A 19,419-nucleotide genomic window follows, 5' to 3' on the forward strand; every position below is an offset into this window, starting at 1 on the left:
GGAAGGAAGGAAGGAAGGAAGGAAGGAAGGAAGGAAGGAAGGAAGGAGGAAGGGAGGGAAAAGAGAGAAAAAAAAAACCTAATTAGATCTTGAAAGGTAAGGCAATGAAATTCCTTCACTATTTTTCATTATCATGATAAAATAATTATGAATCATGAGATTTGGAAGTATCTTTCCATTTACTCACAGCACATCTGCAGGTTATGTGTGGAACACCAGTGTTCCATGGCATGCAGTATGAGAAACACTGTTGTGGTGACTTAATTGTCACAGTCCACAGGTCTATGCTCATTATGTGGGGCTTTACAGTCTTTAAATCTGAAAGGCAGTTACCGAAAAGACGGGGGTGGTCCCAGAGAGCTGGTTAATTCTGCCCTTTAGTGTCCACTGTCCTTGTCCTTAGTGCCCTTGGAGAGAGCAGAGCTCTGGAAGGCCATGGAAAGACCCTACAAAGGACCTGCAGGGTAAGAGGCAGTGCTAGGTGATACTTTGGCAGCAGCTGCCGCAATGAGAGGTGGAGGAGCCATCATTAGACAGGCCGCTCAGAGGCGGGGCGGCCAAGCCACTGATTGCCACCAGCTTAGTTAACAACAGGCCCCACCATATCACAGGAGGGGTGGAAAAGCCTGAAGAGGCGTCCTGGCCTCTCATCTCCTGCTGTGCTCACATACACCACCAGCAGCAGCTGCGTTGCAGAACTGCGTCCCTCTCCCCCTCTCTGAGAATCCTGTGAGTGTGTGTGCGCTGTATATTGTTAAAGAATATTTAAAAAAAGAAAGTAAAATCATGGCTGTCCTACAAATGTAAGATGAAGACATGTCAAATATTGTGTTTAATTTAATAAATGAAGGAACCAATAAGTCATTCTAGCTGGCTTAAAGAACTCCAAGAACCACATAGAAATAGGGGGGACCCGACTTCAGAAATGAATTTAGGAATAGATGCAAGATGTGCCCACCCATAGGGTGATAATCAATTTATTTGCATTTCTATAGATAAGAACCATTTGCATTATTGTCCATGTTCTACAACTTACAAGGTTGCAGAAAAGCTCAAAGAAGATGAAAGATGGAGATTATCCCAATGGGTGAGCTGCTTACTTTCTAGTTCATAGTAAATCCAATGTAAATTTTAGCTATTATGTGTTGTTACAATAATAGTGTATTTGGAATCAGACAGGCTAGGGTTTGAATCTCTTCTTACCCACTCGCTAATTGGGTGACCTTGGGCAAGGAAATTCATCTTTCTCAGCCCAATTTTCTTATCAGTGTGCCATTATTTGGGGACTAATGAGAAATAACAAGAATAATGTTTGTAAAATACTCTATAAAAGGTTAACACAGAGTAAACATTCAACGGTGGTAGTGTTATTTTTGTTATTAAAACTGGCAATTTTAACAATGCTGAAACTTCTGTTTATGTGACCAGCCGTTGCTGTTTTCATTACCGGTATACTCAGATAAAATTAACTTTTGGATATAGTTAAAGTTTTAAATCATAAATAGATAAATAAATGGATGTCAGATACTGAGCCTGGCCAAATGGTACTGTTGCCAAAGCTAATGACTGAGTAGGTCTGTGTTCTGTCTTTTTCAAAAGTTAGGCGTATCAGCTGCATAAAGTGGGTTTTTATCCTAGTAGGTTGGAAATAAATGATAAACATTAAAAAGCAGAAGGTTAAGCGTAAATGCTTCTTGTCTCTAGACACAGAAGGGAGGTTGTCAATGCTCCCTATGAACAAAACACACAGCACACACACTTTTATCAATAATTATTTATGAAACAATCACCAACATCATGAGTCAATGACTGTAACTTCAAGAAACCCACTGTTTCATACAATCACAAAACTGATAGGAAACTTCAGGATTACCAATCCATCCATTTCTTCATTTTAGAGATGGGAAAATATTATTCAGAGAGATTAAGTATATTGTCCAGTGTCACACAGCTAGCAGAGTTGGGACCAGAAGCCCAGTCTCCTGATTCCTAAGCTAATTTTCTCTGAATTTCCCTACGTCATATCCATCGAGTTGGCAGTTGCTAAAAATAGAACTGCTAGCCATCCTCAGTATGTATTGAATTGAGAAATCAAGGCCCACAGAAATGACACACAAGCTTCCCTGCAGCACTCAGGACAGATTGGACTTGCCAGAAAAGGAGGTTCCACTTGACTAGAGCTGAGCAACCATCGTCCAGGGCGGAATGAGCGGCCCGCTCGGCTGTAGCACCTCATGATTTATTAACTGCTATTGGTGCCCATGAAATATTCATCTGCTCTTTCCTACAGTTACTGCGCCCCTGCATCAATAAACCATTGCTCCCCCATCTGTTTAGGTGTGCAGCTTGGAGAAGAAAAGCTTCACAAAAATGGAAGAGGCCTCTTTGCATGCTTAGCTCAGAGGCAGAACACCAATGCACTTCTTGGTTTCCTGTCTTTTTCTCAAAGGGCACTCCCCATGTGTTGCCAGACAGGGAGAAGCCCTGATGGCTTTGTAAGGGGAAGCTCGAATAGCTAGGGAGAGGAGGGGAAGAAGGATTTCGTGTGACTGGCGTGCGGGTTGTAATGCTTCCAGTTTCAGCCTGAGTTTATTTCCCCCAGTAAGTAATAAAGCAGGACCCAGGGAGCCCAGGCTTGCCTAGCGTGGAGGCTTGCCTGGAGTCGATTCGTGCTCAGTGTGAAGCATGAACCTGCGTTGCTCCGCAGAGCCTCCTCTTTGTGATCAAAAGTGCTGCTCCTTAGTAGCAGAAAGAGTGGACTTTCTGCACCACTTCCCTCTCCTATTTCTTCAGAGGCTTCTTCATAGACTTGTTTTTTCCTGTATACCCCTTTGCTGCGATTGTCTCCCTTGAGCCTTCTCTTCTCACCGTGTGTATTTCCCATAAGTATTTGGATCCTTGATCATGCATTCTCCTCCTGTCAACAATCCTTTGCAAGTCTCTCTCTTCGGCTTCAGATCTACAAGTCCCACTACACCATCTGTCTGTACCAGGATAACCCATCGCCCCTCAAACTCAATAGGTCCCAGCCTGAACCTATTATTTCCCCTCCAACGCCCACCCTCCTCTACTCACCAAACCTGCTCTACCTGGACTGGATCCATTACCAAGACGACTCACCCACGTGGCTGACAGGCTGGCGCTGGTTGTCAGCAGGTTGCTTACCCAGGGCGTTTGACCAGGGAGCCTCAGTTCCTCTCTATTTGGGCTTCTTCACAGTACAGTGTGGTAGCTGGGTTCCAACAGTGTTCCAAGAGACAGGAAGTGGAATATGCAGGTCTCTTAAGGCCTGGGCCTGAAAAGTGGCACAGCATTACTTCCATTGGTCAAGCAGTCACAGAGCCCACCCACATTCAAATGTAACCCTGCCTCGAGGGGTGTGTCAAAGAATTTAGGGCTATCTTTAATCTACCATGTCCTATGTCCAGTCAGACTCTTGCCATCCTGTCCCTTCTTCCATGGCTTTCACACGCTGTCCCTTTGGTCTTGAATGCCTTTCTCACCTTGTCCTATTTCCTGCTCTTTCTTCAAGATTCTGCTCAAGAGTTATCTCCCCAAGTCTTTCTTAACCCTACCCCCTCCAGGGTGTAATATAACACCCTGTGTTACCATTTACTATTCTGTATTGCAGTTGTTCATGAGATGTATTTCTCATGAGACTGTGAGCACTATGAAGGCAGGGACTGTCTTATTCTTTTATGCATCCCCAGAACCAAGCATGGAGCTGGGCAGAGCAAAAGACCTCAGCAAACATTCATTGAATCGGTGAGGGTTTCCTCATTTTAATTTCTCAGTGGCACTGCAAGGTGGCAAAAGTTGAGGAGTATTCCTGTTTTACTGCCATGACTTCCTTATCTTAGATAAAAAGAAATAAACAAACAATTATGGCAAAGAGTAATGACATGACCCAAGGTCTTATAGCCAGGAAGATGATTCAGTTGAATCAATAGAAGTTCAGTTTCCCAAAGTAAGTTAAAAGCACAGATCTTAGGGACAAGGTTGGGGAGACAAGTGGGGAGAAAAAAACCCCACTATGAATGGACATGGTTGTTTGGCAGAAAATGAGGTTACCCATTCTATTCTGTGTTTACTGGGGGAATGCAAATGACCTTCTCTCCACTGCCAAGAAACTAAAAACAGCATAAGCGATGGAAGATGGTCTGATAGAATCTGTTAAGAAAGAGAGTGGACACAGTGCAAGTGCTTTGTGCAAATAGGAAAGGTGGATCTAATGGAGATTCTCAAAATGACAGTGGGAGAGTGAGAGTTTGCCAGTAATTCTCAAGTGACTCTTCAGAGCAGAGAGAGACAGCTATTATCAGAAAGAGAGGCTGTGCCTACAGGCCCAAGTGTTAGGGTCAATTGGATAATTCATTGGAGTTAAAAACCTCAGCTAAGATAAAACATCCCTCAAGGACATCTGACTTTATGTGCTCCGATTTCGTGCTTAACACGCCCCTTCTGTTCACTGATTTGGCTTCTTACATATTTTTTTTATTAGAAAAATATTCTCTTGATAATAGATAGGGGTATTCCAGTCACTAGAAAGAAACCTTCCTCCTTGTAAATTCATGGGTATTGCAGCTTGTAAGCCAATTTCTTTTAAATTCGATTAGTTGGGACAAATGGATTCTTTCTTTGAGTTTTGATGGTCTTAGTTTTTTTAAAATCACACAAATAATTCATATATACTTTTTCGTGTAAGAGAGTCAAACAGTTGAAATAAGTATAGATGGAAACCCCTTTCACCACCGGGCCCCCATCCAACTCCCAATCACAGAGATAATCATTGTTATGCATCCAATATATAGCATTCAGTCCTTTTTCTACGCATTTATATAGAGAGGTGGGTGTGTTTATATATTTATAAATGTCCCTTTCGATTTTTATACAAATTAGATCAGACTCAACATTTCCCTTTTTCATATAACTCTATCCCATGAAAATCCTTCTACGTTGGTCCACAAAGCTCTGCCTTCTTATTTCTTATGGTTGCGTGCTTTTTCTATAGGATATATTAATCAGAATTCTCCAGAGAAACAGAACCAATAGTATGTATGAGTTAGAGACGGGGGAGATTTACTATAAGGAAGTAGTGCACATGATAGTGGAGGCTAGAAAGTCTCAAGATCTTCAGGGTGACTTAAGCAAGCTGGACACCCACGAGAGCAAGTGGTTTAGTCCCAGTCTGAAGGCCTGCAGGCTTGAGACCGAAGAAGAGCTGATATTTCAGTGTGAGTCTGGAGGCAGGGAAAAACCTATGGCCTAGTTAGAAGGCCATGAGGCAAGAGAAATTCCCTTTCACTATGGGAAAAGTTAGCCTTTTTGTTCTTTTCTTTTTAAGTTAATTTATTTATTTTGAGAGAGAGACAGTGCCAGCAGGGGAGGGGCAGAGACGGGGGAGGCAGGGAGAGAGAGAGATAGAGAGAGAGACAGAGAGAGGGAGAGAGAGGGAGAGGGAGAGAGAATCCCAAGCAGGCTCCACACTGTCAGTGCACAGTCCAACTCGGGGCTCAAACTCATGAAACCACGAGATCATGACCTGAGTCGGCCACTTGGCACCCCCTAGCGTTTTTGTTCTATTCAGGCCTTCAAGTGATGGATGAGGACCACCCACGTTAGAGAAGCCCACTTGCTTTACTCAGTCTACCAATTTAAATGTTAATTGCATTCAAAAACACTCTCACAGAGACACTTTAAATACTGTTTGACCAAATATCTGAGTACCCATGGGCCAGTCAAATTGACACATGAAATTAACCATCACATAGGGTTATATAATTATTCTCCTTTTTATGGATAGTTTTTTTTTTTCCTTTTTACCTTTTTCCATTTTTTTACTATTAAAAACACTACTTCAATACCAATTTTTTGATCATACAGTTTTGGGCACATATGCATATACATATATGTATATTTCTATAGGGTATATTGCCAAAAGTGGAACTTCTTAGAGTGGTAGGTAAAATAATGAATGCCCTTCCCCCCCAAAATGTCTAATCTCCTAATCCCTAGGGCCTGTGAATATGTTAGGTTGCACAGCGAAGGGAAACTAATATTGCAGGTGGAATTAAGATTCTTAGTCAGAAATGGACCTAATATAATCACAAGTGTCCTTAAAAATAGAAGAAGTGAGGGGACCCTGGATGGCTCAGTTGCTTAAGTGTCTGACTCTTGGTTTTGGCTCAGGTCATGATCTCACCATCCTGAGATTGAGCACTGCTTTGGGCTCTGTGCTGTGCATAGAACCTGCTTAAGATTCTCTCCCTCTACCCTTCTCTGCTCCTCCCCGCCCCCGCCCCCATCCGCACGCTATGCAAGAAAGAAAGAAAGAAAGAAAGAAAGAAAGAAAGAAAGAAAGAAAAGAGAGGGAGGGAGGGAGGGAAGATGGAAGGAAGGAAGGAAGGAAGGAAGGAAGGAAGGAAGGAAGGAAGGAAGGAAAAAACAAAGTAGAACACAGAACCAGAGAGATCGTGCTGTAAGAAGGAGTATGCCCAAAGTTCCTGGCTTTGAAGATGGAGGAAGAGGTCCACCAGCCAAAGAATGTGGGTGCTCTCTAGAAGGTAGAAGGAACAAAACAGATTCTCCCCTCACAACTTCACACTCCAGAAAGGAGTATAATACTGCCAATACCTTGATTTTCAGTCAGTGAGACTTATTTCATTGTTCTGAATTACAGAACTGAAAGATAATTTGTGTTGTTTTAAGCAACTAAATTGGTAGTAATTTGAAATAGGAGCCACAGGGGGCGCCTGGGTGGCGCAGTCGGTTAAGCGTCCGACTTCAGCCAGGTCACGATCTCGCGGTCCGTGAGTTCGAGCCCCGCGTCGGGCTCTGGGCTGATGGCTCAGAGCCTGGAGCCTGTTTCCGATTCTGAGTCTCCCTCTCTCTCTGCCCCTCCCCCGTTCATGCTCTGTCTCTCTCTGTCCCAAAAATAAATAAACGTTGAAAAAAAAAAAAAATAGGAGCCACAGAAAACTATCATACTAGGTCCTAGGGAATATGTATTTAAATTTTGATTGATAATAAGAATGGCTTCAAAAAAATTAAATAAAAAAATTTTTAAAGTGTTTCAATTTACAATTTTATTACTAGTGTAAGAGAAAGCCCGTTCCCTAATGCCATCACCATCACTGGAGTTCATCAATCTTTTTCATTTTTAGCAATTTGGTTGGGTGAAAAGTGATTATTGATTTGTTGCTGAGACTGGGAATCTTTTTACATGCTTTCTTCCTTATTTACAAATGGAATATTTATCTTTCCTTATTTTTATACAAGGTTGATGGTATGCTTTCTTATTGAAGTAGAGGTGCTGTTTAGATATTGTGGCTCCTAATCCATTGCCTTTTATATATGTCACAAATATTTCCTCCCAATCCTTCACAACTTCATTAACTAAAATTATGGGATCTTCTGTCATGTAGACAATTTTGTGTCTTGATTAGGAAGAAAAGATGAATATCTTAACTAGAAAAACTATAGGTGCCTGTCTGACTCATGTAATAAAACAGCTTGAGTGACACTCCTTTGAGCATTAGTTTTCTTATTATAGTAATGCATTTATTCATCAAAAAATCATTGACTGTGAACCACCTTATGCCATGGGTAGATGCCAGGGAGACATAAGTAAAGTCAACATTCGAGGACTATGCGATCTACGTGGAGATACAGACAATGAGACCACCATAACAATAATAGAACGTGTGCTGTGATAGAGATTTGTGCAGAATCCCATGGAAATCCATCGGAGGAGCCCCATATCCAGACCAGAAGCTTTCATAGGGCTTGTCCAGGGGAGGTAGCAGAGCAGGAAGGGTACACGGGGCAGACAGAACTGCAGGTACAGAGGCTGGGGACAAGAGCAGGAGCTGTAAACAGTTCACAGAATGGGGGTGATGATGGGGTGAGTTGTGAGTTTGGAGAGGTCAACAGAGACTGTTGCAATCCATATCATTCAATTCAGTCTGTTTTCTGAAAACGCTAAGGAGACTGTTGCAATCCATATCATTCAATTCAGTCTGTTTTCTGAAAACGCTAAGAAGCCTTTGAAGTTTGAAGCAGGTGGATGAGGTATGGACTAGCCTTTAGTAGAGACCATTTGGGCTGGTCTGTGGACAAGGGGCTTAAAGGGACATTGGCCAGAGGCAGGGAGGCCAGTGAGGAAAAAGGCTGTCAAACTAACCTAGCAACAATGGCAAAAGTGAAAATAAAGTAGTGGCAGAGGAATGGACACACTGGACAGATTGAGAAATCCACCCTAATTTGTCGTAAGTCAAAGAAAATATGTAGTGTTTTTTTCCAAGTGGAAGTTCCCTATAAACTAAAACATTCAACTTCCTGATGGAATTATAGGCACCGTGACAGGCCAGTAGAGATGTTTCTGAACACAGAAGACTTTCCAGGGAAAAGTAAAAGTAAAAAATCATGGCATATTCAGACCATATTTGGATTTTGTCCTTCATATTTGGATTTTCTTTATATGACTATGAATGCATAACCCCAACATCAGCCTGTCTGCCCTCCCCTTTATTCCTACCAGCCCCGTATTCTTTGTGTTCTGTATCTTCCTATGTATGTTTTAGGAAACAAGAGGGCTTATTGTCCGTCCTTCCTGACATTTCTCACTGCCACTCTGCACTAGACTCCATTCACGTTCACTACCTGGAAATCCTGGACCAGGGGATAAGGTAAGAGTCTGCCTCCTTGACTAACGAACCAGCAAAGGTATGAATGGGGGAGAAGAAAACTCTCTGATGTTCTTCCACCCCTTTATTCCACATGACACGACTTCTCAAAGTGATATAGGGACTTCACACTTTACTGAAGCATTAAATTGGCCAAAATTATAATATAGAAGAGCAAATTATTAAAACGGTAGACAAACATTTTTACCTTACTCTAAGGGACAAATGCTTCCCTCTGCTTCACCCTCATCCCCAGCTCTGCTTTTGTTTCCTGTTCTCAAGCAAGTGACCAAATAACGTGGGGGGGAAGGACATGCCCTTTGCCAGGAGCAAAGCTTTCCTTATTACAGTATTATTCTCTCAGCTCTCTCTTTCACTCAGAAATGGGAAAAATATTGAACAGCATTTCCCAGACCTACTGCTGGCTAATAGCATCAGCTGCTAATGTTTTATGAAATCCATCCCAGACAATGTGGAACATTAAGCAGAACCCACTGGGTTAGCATTTGCCCCCTTTCCTGCTCTCTCCACATTATTTGACCTGTCCTGCTATGTGAAGAGACTGTCTAGGATCCAAAGCTTTGTGTCTGCCCAGCAACAATGATAGGAAATGAATGCCGTCTTGACATTGCTAAATGCCCTTTGGGACTGACATTTGGTGGGCCTTCCAAAGAAAGCTGAGTTTATTGACACGGTGTGTTTGATTATCACTCGCTTTTCTAGGACAAAGGCCCAAAGCAGCCCCTGTTACCATTTGGCTGGCATTAATTCTATTTCGACTCCTCCTGATCAAAAACAGAAGCTGTATCACTGGTGCTCTGGTCTAAAGATGCCCCGTGTCACCCGTGGGACATCTGGCCTCAAGTGGCAACATGTAGAGGGTGAGGAAGGAGACAACTGGAGACACATTCAGAAAGTTGTAATAATAATCATAATAAATTTACATATGCTATCTTATTTGATCCTTAAATGAGATAGGTATTTTTTTTTTCAACGTTTATTTATTTTTGGGACAGAGAGAGACAGAGCATGAACGGGGGAGGGGCAGAGAGAGAGGGAGACACAGAATCGGAAACAGCCTCCAGGCTCTGAGCCATCAGCCCAGAGCCTGATGCGGGGCTCAAACTCACGGACCGCGAGATCGTGACCTGGCTGACGTCGGACGCTTAACCGACTGCGCCACCCAGGCGCCCCGAGATAGGTATTTTTATCCTTGTTTTAAAAAATGAAAAAAACTGAAGCTCAAAGACTTTAGAAATTTGCCCAAAGGCCTATATCTTGGTGGGAGGGGATGTATGGATTTATGTGATTCTAGAGCTACATACTCCAGTATCTTAGGCTGGGACCCACTATGTCCCTCTGCCCTGGCCAAGGGGTGCTATCATCCAAGAAACTCAGTGACCAGGTCCAGGTGAGTTTTGAGTTTTATTTTATTTTATTTTAAATTTATTGTCCCATTAGCTAACATACAGTGTATACAGTGTAGTCTTGGCTTCGGGAGTAGATTCCCGTGATTCATCACTGACATACAACAGCCAGTACTCATCCCAACAAGTGCCCTCCTCTATGCCCATTTCCCATCTCACCCCCCACCCCCAAGCCTTCACCCCCATCAACCCTCAGTTGGTTCTCTGTATTTAAGGGTCTCTTATGGTTTGCCTCCCTCTCTGTTTTTAACTTATTTTTCCTTCCCTTCCCCTATGGTCTTCTGTTAAGTTTCTTAAAGAAGGGGGAGAAATGAGATCTGGCACACAGGAAGGAGTGATGTTCATCTTGGGGCTGGGGGAGAGGGCTCTATTAAGTCCTGGGCAGTAAACTCGTGTGATTGGGAGATGGCCTTAGCACTACAGATCCTACCAAACGGGAGCTCCATCGACCATTGTCCTTAGGGAACTTTTATGTTTAACCTGCGATCAGTTTAGCATTATGGACCCTTATCCTCGGGGTCTGTACATGGTCACAGCCTCCAGTAGAGTCGCCTCCAGTTCCACGAGGAACTGGGAGCTAGGGAAAGACAGGACTGAAATGGGCTGGATGATGGAAACCTGGCCCTTTCTCTTAAAGCTTGAAAGGGTAGCCAGTGTCACCAGCAGGAGCATCAGCTGGGCACCATGCAGCTATTTGCAGCTTGACAGCCTCTGCTGAATTATTGATACCCCTCAGTACCTCGGGACCTCCCCCTTGTTAACAAATCGCGCTCCATATTAAAATTTAAAGAGGCAAATGAGTGCAATCTCTCGCCCTATTATTGCCCCCCTTCTTTTGCCATCTGAGCTCTAATTTTTAAGTCAATCAGCCTGAAAGGTGTCTCTTGGGAGGTGGCACAGCTCAGACAGCCAAACCCAGGACAGGAAAACCAAAGGCCACGAGTAACACCATGACCTGAGCCCTGAGTCAATTAATGGAGTCTGAGTGACTCTGGGCCAGGTGAGTACTGACTCTCTCTGAGTCACTGAAATGAATAAGAAATCTGTTCACCTCCTTCCTGGGACAGCAGCCCCTGTCCAGTTTGTCACATCCCTAAAACTTCCCTAAAGCACAGTATGAAAACTTTTAAGTTGTGGTCCAAATTTGGATTTGGGATGCTCTGTTTGGTCTGCAGAGTCATGGTTTTTTTTAATGAAAAGAGTTTCCAAAAATTTTAAAAATAGGAGGTTTTACACAAATATCAGATTTTCTGACTTTTCTTGAGAGATCAAAGGACTTGGGTGTTCATTTGCACATTGTACCACTTCCAAGGGCTGACAGGGGCTGCTCCTTTATTTTTTATTTTTTTAATGTTTATTTATTTATTTAGAGAGAAAAGAGGGGCAGAGAGAGGGAGAGGGAGAATCCCAAGCAAGCTCTGCACAGAGCCCGGTGCAGGGCTCGATCTCATGAACCACAAGATCATATATGACCTGAGTCAAAATCAAGAGTAGGACACTTAACCAGCTGAGTCATCCAGGTGCCCCCATGTAGCTGCTCTTTTAAATGAGGTAAGACTTCTTTTCTTTGCCACAGTCTCTACCCTTCCCATTAGTGACTGAATCTGTGACCCTTGGGCTCGAGAAAGATGGCAAGCGTTTCTGTGTGCCAGCTCAAGTCTGTTAGCAGGACTGCCTGGGGTCCCATAATTGATCTGATCAGTTATGACAGATTGCATTGCACTTTGCAATTGTTCACCTACCCTTCCCTGTAAGAGGATTGTACATCTCTGACTGTTGCCATGTGACTATGTGCAGATTCTTGAAACAGACACTCTGAGAGGCATTGTGGGTTATCACCGGCTGTCTGGCTCTTTTCCTCTGCCATGGGCATAACGTACCCTGTGATCCTTCAGCCTGAATCCCCGTAGGACAAGGACACATGGTGCAGACCAGCAGCTGGCTTACAGGTTGGAGCTGAGCCACACCCGTGACAGAGCAGCAGCCGACCCACAACCTTCAGTAATATGAGTAAGTCAGCTGTAAGCACCTGAGAATTGGGGGATTATTTGTCACTGTAGTAGAACTGACCAATACAGCAAGGCCAGGATTGCTAGAACAAGGTACTGTGATGAAAAAGCAAGATTGTCTTATTTTTGGAGAAGAGAAACATGATGGCCTTAGGGAATTCTTTTTTTTTTTTTTTTTTAATTTTTTTTTTCAACGTTTTTTTTATTTATTTTTGGGACAGAGAGAGACAGAGCATGAACGGGGGAGGGGCAGAGAGAGAGGGAGACACAGAATTGGAAACAGGCTCCAGGCTCTGAGCCATCAGCCCAGAGCCCGACGCAGGGCTCGAACTCACGGACCGCGAGATCGTGACCTGGCTGAAGTCGGACACCCAACCGACTGCGCCACCCAGGCGCCCCAGGGAATTCTTAAACAACATTAATTTTGGTTGTTTTTAATTTAAAAAATAACTTAAGAGGATTCTGGAAAGATAATGGCAGTGGCCTCAGAAGAACCGGGTTGAGTTCCCAAGTGCATATTTAATGAATAATTTTCCTTTTATCAAAAACTTATCTTTTAAAAAATCATATGTGTACTGAAGCTTACTTTCAGTTAATTTCACTTTGTATTAGTAAAGACGACATTGCAAAATACTTGTCATGTAAAGGGTGTCTGGCGTCTGAAAGAGTCTTCACCACTGCTTATTATGAGGATCAAAGGGGCTGAACTATTTGAAAACGCTTTGTCAGTACTACATGAGTACAAATGCTAGTTTTTACTAGGTTTGTGGTGATATGGCATCGTTTTCTCGTTTTCTCCAGTAGGAGGCAGGTCAGGCGTTACTGTCCCCATTTGACAGATGTACAGACTGAGTCAGTAAGCAGGGACTTGTCAGCTAGTTAAGGAGAGAACTGAGGGAGAGTCAATTTATCATTCAGACTAGGGCACCAGCAATCTGTCTGTTGCCTTACACACAAAGGGGCCAACCAGGGACTTTTGAATAATCTTGCTAATACCCAGATTTCTAGTTTAATGGTGTCAGTTATAATGAGATTTGGCCTGTGTTGGTTTCTTAATAGTAGCCAAAACCTAATTAATTATCTACTTCCGTATATATCTACCTTCTGCCTCCTTTGGCCCACGGCATTGCTTCTAATTTACATTTTCAGTTCATAGTGTCAATATTCACCAGCCCCTTTCCATCCTTGATTAACCTGGTCATTCTCTGAGCCATCTGGTGGTAGGCATGGTAGTTTTCTTATTTAAGAATTAGCATATGGGGCGCCCGTGTGGCTCAGTTGAGCGTCCAACTCTTGATTTTGGCTTAGGTCATGATGCCAGGATCATGGGATCAAGCCTCTCTCTTAAATAAATAAATAAATAAATAGCACATGCGTCGTATTAGTTTGAAACATCCATAGCCTGCAAAGTCAAATTCCAAGAGTTGCAGTTTGGTATCATTCAGTAACTTTGGACTGTGTTGTCGGTTACAACTCTAGGTCATTCTTTTGGACATGAAGGGCATTTTGTTACCTGGAAGGTATCTGTGTCCCATGGATGGCCAGAACACTCAAGGATAGGGACTGAAACAGAGTGCCTGGTGCTAGCTGGCACATCCCCCTTTCAGGAGACGCTGGTTTGAGGCAGAAGCTGAGTCACTGGTTAGCTTTCCTCTGCTGTCAGAATCCTGGGGGTGTCCCGGGGCACATGCCCTCTGGAGTCCTCAAGGATTTGGGAATGCCATGTCAGGTGCTCAGGATTTGCGGGCAGGCCGTGTAGCGTGGTTCTTGCTCTGGAACAGCTGTACGTTTGGAATGAGAGTTTCCACTGCTTGTGTTCTTTGCTCGCTTCTAAGTGCTTCATGGAAAGTAGGCTTATGATGCCACCCCATTGGGGAAAAGATACGCTTTCCACTGACTTAAAATTTGTTTTTTTAAAGAGGAGGATATACTGGACCAGAAGCAGGTCAGCAACCACCAGGTGTTGGGGATGTTTCCCAGGGGTCAGGAAGAGCTCAGAAGAGCCATTTGGGGGTGGAAGCAGTGAGGCTGGAGGTTATCCTGGTCTGAAGAGGAAACCTCACCTGGAGGCACCGGATCCTTAGGGCAGTCCCTCCTGGCCCCAGCCCCAGGCTTCTCTTGCATTTTCCACAACCTCCCTAATGTTAACGTTTCTTAAAGCCCCAAGACCTTTGGTAAACTTTTCTCAGGGTCAGGCGTGAGGGCAAGGGGCTCCTCAAAGCACTACATTCAGTACGCTGACCCCCCTCCCAACAATCAAGTATCATCTGACTCCCAGCTTTTCTCCCTGTTCAGTAACGTGGCCCATTTTCTATCTACAGGGAACCAAAGTGCTCCCGTTAGAGAGGTTCCTGCCCACGCAACCTCCACTCAGCGTTTCTGGTCACCTTCTCCATAGAAGCACTAGCGCAAACCAAGGTTGTGTGCCCTGACGTCCCTCAGCACGTAGTCAGCATGTGGCACCTTGTCCCCCCAGCCCCACATGAAGAAGACAATTAAAACCCCATCCCTAATGTTTCACAGACACACATACCCACACTTCTCTTTACCTCAGTCGCTTTGAAGGCGGGAGCAATGACCGCCATCTCAGCTGTGAGAAGGCAAAGCCTCCCACAGGTTACACTACTTGACGAAGCCACACTGCCAGGAACCTGCAGAGCCAGCAGAGACAGCCTTTCACTTGGAGTCCTGTCTTCTCCTACTGGGATCCGCCGCCTGGGCCTGTGAAGCGCAGGATCCTCCTATGCTACAAGGAAATTCCCTTCTGTTTACCCCCGGGTGCCATTTTCCCTTCTCCCCACTTGGTTCCCAGAGCAGCCCTTCCACTTCAGCTTAGCTTCAGACACATCAAGGGTCCTTCCTCAGCTGTCTTCCCTCTTCACCCTGGACTCTTACTCAGTATATCTTTTCAAACTTGTGTTTCTTTTACAGTCTTCTCTGATGGATGGCTTCCTCTCTTCCCCAAGTCCTCAACAAAGACTTCTCTTCCTTGAGGTTTTTCAGTGGCTCCTTATGACCTACCCGATAAATGCATAATCTTTAACCCAGCATACAAACCTTCTCTCCTCGTCTATTTCTATTCTAACCGCTCCTCCTTATGAATCCTGTATTCTAGCCATCTTTCTTGGATTCGTGTCCCTCACTTTCAACTCTGAATCTCTTAGGGCCTAAAGGTCCTCACTTCTACAGGTTGCTGTCCCTGACTTCTCTCCCCTCTTCAGGCCTAGAGCACTGGGTTTATGTCACTTATAAGACCTCACACTTTGGAAGTCTGGTTACTTTTTTGCATGTGTGCGTGTGTGTGCACACAACAGGCGTGATCTCCACCGCCAGTGAGGGGAGTCTTTGAGGGAAGGGATCCTGTCTAGTACATCTTCATTTCTTGCTTTACAGTGCTCCTTACTGTAAAAACTCCTTATAGCTAATGCTGTATAATTCCTGGCTCAGTAACTGAGTAAATCACGATTCATGACCTTGGCTCTGGCTGTTGCTTCATTGCCAGCCTATCATGTGGCCACAGCTCCTACTATGTGCAGAACTCAAAGAACACCAGCCCAATGCCTACTGCCCCAAGTTTGCCTACTGGGTGTCGTGCTGGTTACAGAATCTATAGAGCTGTGGTCTCATTTGCTCATAGATTATCTGGAAGAGCAAGGTACATGTGGGAACTGTTTGAAATTTCATTTGATTATCTGAGATCTGAGTGATACTCAGAAAATACAGTAAATAGTGGCTACTATTATGGTGGCTGAGACTATAAATATTATGACCAAAGATAAAGTCAGGAATTAAAGCTAAAATTAAAGAAAGGAAACCTTCTTTTCTCCACGCTTCCTTTGAGTCCCTTCCTGCTAGAAGAAGGGCAAAGGGAACCACGTTGCTTGGAGAAGAATTCAGAGAGGCTGAGAATAAGGCACAGGTGTGTAAACACACACAATAATTACCTCATTAATATGAAAACCAGTAGGAAACAGACTCATTCCAGAGGGCAGGGCTGGGCCAGCATAGAATGCTCTAGAAGGAGCCTCTGGCCAGCGTTATAATTCTTCTGAGGTGTGGGGCTGGCTTGCAATGTTTTTCCAGCCCCTGCAGCTGTGAAGGAGGAGCTGAGACCACCCAAGAGCACCTTCTAATCCCACTTCCAGTCTTCCTCACCTTCCTCTACTCGCTGTGGGTGTTGACTTCATAGTACCTCATGTTAGCCTTCACATGTGCTGTCCCCGGTGAGGATCGGCAGTACCATAATCCTAACAGCAGAGATGAAGGACTGACATGTGGAGAAAATAGGCATCTTGCCAAAAATTGTTTGCAGTCAAAGACAGTGAAAGAAAAACGTGGGAGGAGATCAAGCTCTGAGGCATACAAACTGTCCTTAGATGAACCCAACGTACACTTTGTTTATTTTGTGACTCTTCACTGCCCTCCTCACTTCTAGCCTTCAAAAGGTTAGGTGTCCCCCATATCCCTTGCAGAGCAAGAGCCCATCGATGGACTTGCATTCTTTCTTCCAGACTACACGGATTTCCTCACCTTAGTAAAAGCCCCTCATGGGCCTCCTCTCTCAGAGAAGGGAATGGAGATGCCCAGGCTGTCTGGAATGACTTGCTCAATGTCATTGAACGTGTGGTGGCCGAGTCAAATTTATAGGGAAAGCTGCTGCTGACGGGGTCTGTCCTCCAACCAGCAGCCTGGGTCGGTGAGTATCTCTGTATGGCATGTTTTTCTCTTGGCTACCTTCAAAGCTCCTACCCGATGTTTTCTTATTCAATTACTTCTCGAGTAATCTGTTCCTACAGACTTGGCCTCACTATTGCCAGCATTTACAACCTCCTTCATGCATTTCCTTAAAAATATGCAAGCTCTGCCATTTGGCAAGCTCTGTCAGAGGTAGGAGACATCTCTGTTGTGTCAGTCTCCACTCCCACCTCACTGCTAGTTTTTCAGAATGAAATGAAAGTGTCCCTGAGCATCCCAGGAACCGTCGGCTGACGAAGCCATTTCACCTCTAGAGTTGACTTCCACTTGCTCATTGCCATGGCCCACTGAGGGCTCAGTAGCATTCCGTGGAGACTAGGATTTCACTGCAGCCTCTTACTTGTGCATTCCAGGCGTCTGGCCTGGAAAACACAGTGGCAAGAGCTGGTGGGACACCAGGGGGTAGCAGTGGAAGGGGTGGGTTTTCACACAGGGAAAGTCAAAGGACTTGAGTTCCATTCTGTGGTGGACATTGTACAGGGTATCAGACAAATCATGTACCTTGTCTTTGCTTTAGTTTCTTCTTTGGTAAAATAAAGAGAATACTAATTTTAATTTGCTTGCATGGTCAGTAAGTGCAAAATATTTTCTGAAGCTTTGTATGTCCAGATAAGGCCTGGAGTGTGATTAGAAGGAGTTTAAGCAGGTGTGCTCTGGCTGTGCCCCATAATAACCCAGGGACCTTGGCCACATTACCTAATATCATCAATCCCAGTCCCTTCAACTAGAACAAGGGAATAATAATTAGTACCTACCTCACAGGGTTGGGTGAGGTTTAAATGACTCAATGTTTATAAAACACTTAGAGTCGTGTCTGGCATTTCTTTATTGCTTAGTGCAGTAATAGCAGTCAGAGCAAAATTAAACTAGCTCAGATGAATGGAGTTATGGGTCTAGTCTATTCATTAACTGATAGCATTTAACAAGCTGATCTTAAGTTTTATACAGAAGAGCAAAGGACAAAGGATAAAGAGAGGCAGTTTTGAAAAAAAAAAAAAAAAAGTAGGAAACTAGCCTTGCCCGATATCAAGACTTCTTAGAGTGTTAAAGCAGTGATGAGAGGTGGTACCAGTGCAGGAATAGAAAAATAGACCCAAAGACTGGAGGACAACAACTAAAATATCCCATCCTTAAGTGAAAGTTTGGTATTACAGAGCAGAAGAGGGATGGACCATTGGTTATCCAGACAGAGAAGAAGAAAAACACATCGCACACAAAAATCAATTGTCAGTGCATTAAAAAGCTCTACATGAAAGCAAAAATTTAATACATTTATAAGGAAATATAGGAAAGCATTTCTGATTTAAGGGCTAAGGAATGATTCCTTAGACAATGTATAAAGGGAAAAACCATAATGGAAAATGGTGGCACATTTGACTACACTAACATTAAATTTTAAATTGACTTTTTTTGAAGAATGTCTCCATAAACAAAGATTAAGAGAGACACTGGGAGGGAATATTGGAAACCGACCATTGATAAAAGCCTCGTATCCAGAGTTTAAAAAAAACACTACAACTCAGCAAGAAAAAAATAGAAAATAGGCAAAACATAAAACGATAGTCATTAATTACCAATAAACACATAAGAGATGCTCAAGGTCCCCAGTCACTAACAAACTACAAATTAAAACAACCATGAGATACCATTACTCACTCATCATGTTGACCAAAATTTTAAGTCTGATCAAAACAAGTATAAGCAAGGATAATAGACGCAAATCCTCCCATACTACTTTGTACCTAGTTATGACCACTTTCAGTCAGATTCCACTTCTAGGCATATAACCTAATGAAAGTGTCACATCATCATGGGAGATTTATAGAAGAATGTTGATTGCAACACTGTTAGTACTCAGGTAAAAAAGGGGAAATGACCTAAATGATCATCAGGAATGGACAAATAATTTATTGTATAGCCATACAATGGAACATCATACAGAAATTTAAATGAATGGACTAGAATTACATGTATTAACACGGATAAATCCCCAAAACATAATGTTGAATGACAAAAAGCAAATGACAGAAGAATAGAGACGATAGGATGCCATTTGTGTAAAACTTAAAAGCATATAAAACAGGGCGCCTGGGTGGCTCAATGGATTCAGTGTCTGACTCTTGATTTCAGTTCGGGTCATGGTCTCATGGTTCGCGAGATGGAGCCCCTGTCCGGCTCTGCACTGTCAGCTTGGGATTCTCTCTCTCTCCCTCTCTCTCCACTCCTCCTGTGCTCACTCCCTCTTTCTCTCTCCCTCAAAATTGAATATGTAAACATTTATAGAAAGCATGTAAAACAAAGATCAGAGAAAGACATATATCCTATGACTTGACTCATATGAGGACTTGAAGACACAGAACAGATGAACATAAGGGAAGGGAAGCAAAAATAGTATAAAAACCGGGAGGGGGACAAAACATAAGAGACTCTTAAATATGGAGAACAAACGGAGGGTTACCAGAGGGGTTGTAGGAGGTGGAATGGGCTAAATGGGTAAGGGGCTCCTGAAATCATTGTTGCACTGTATGCTAACTAATTTGGATG

At 43.6% G+C, this 19,419-nt stretch overlaps 1 long non-coding RNA gene across 2 annotated transcripts in view; it reads left to right on the forward strand.

Annotated features, from left to right (window-relative positions):
* Positions 1-19,419, forward strand: part of LOC121011836 (uncharacterized) — a 73,495-nt gene that overhangs the window by 19,852 nt on the left and 34,224 nt on the right. For both annotated transcript variants that reach the window (XR_005781790.1, XR_005781791.1), the window contains exon 4: positions 8,583-8,687. This is a non-coding gene — a long non-coding RNA (uncharacterized LOC121011836). The remainder of the gene's footprint in view (positions 1-8,582; positions 8,688-19,419) is intronic.

The sequence above is a fragment of the Herpailurus yagouaroundi genome, unplaced genomic scaffold (genome assembly GCF_014898765.1).
Source record: "Herpailurus yagouaroundi ecotype Mexico unplaced genomic scaffold, PumYag 195, whole genome shotgun sequence".
In the NCBI taxonomy this organism is placed as follows: domain Eukaryota; kingdom Metazoa; phylum Chordata; class Mammalia; order Carnivora; family Felidae; genus Herpailurus; species Herpailurus yagouaroundi.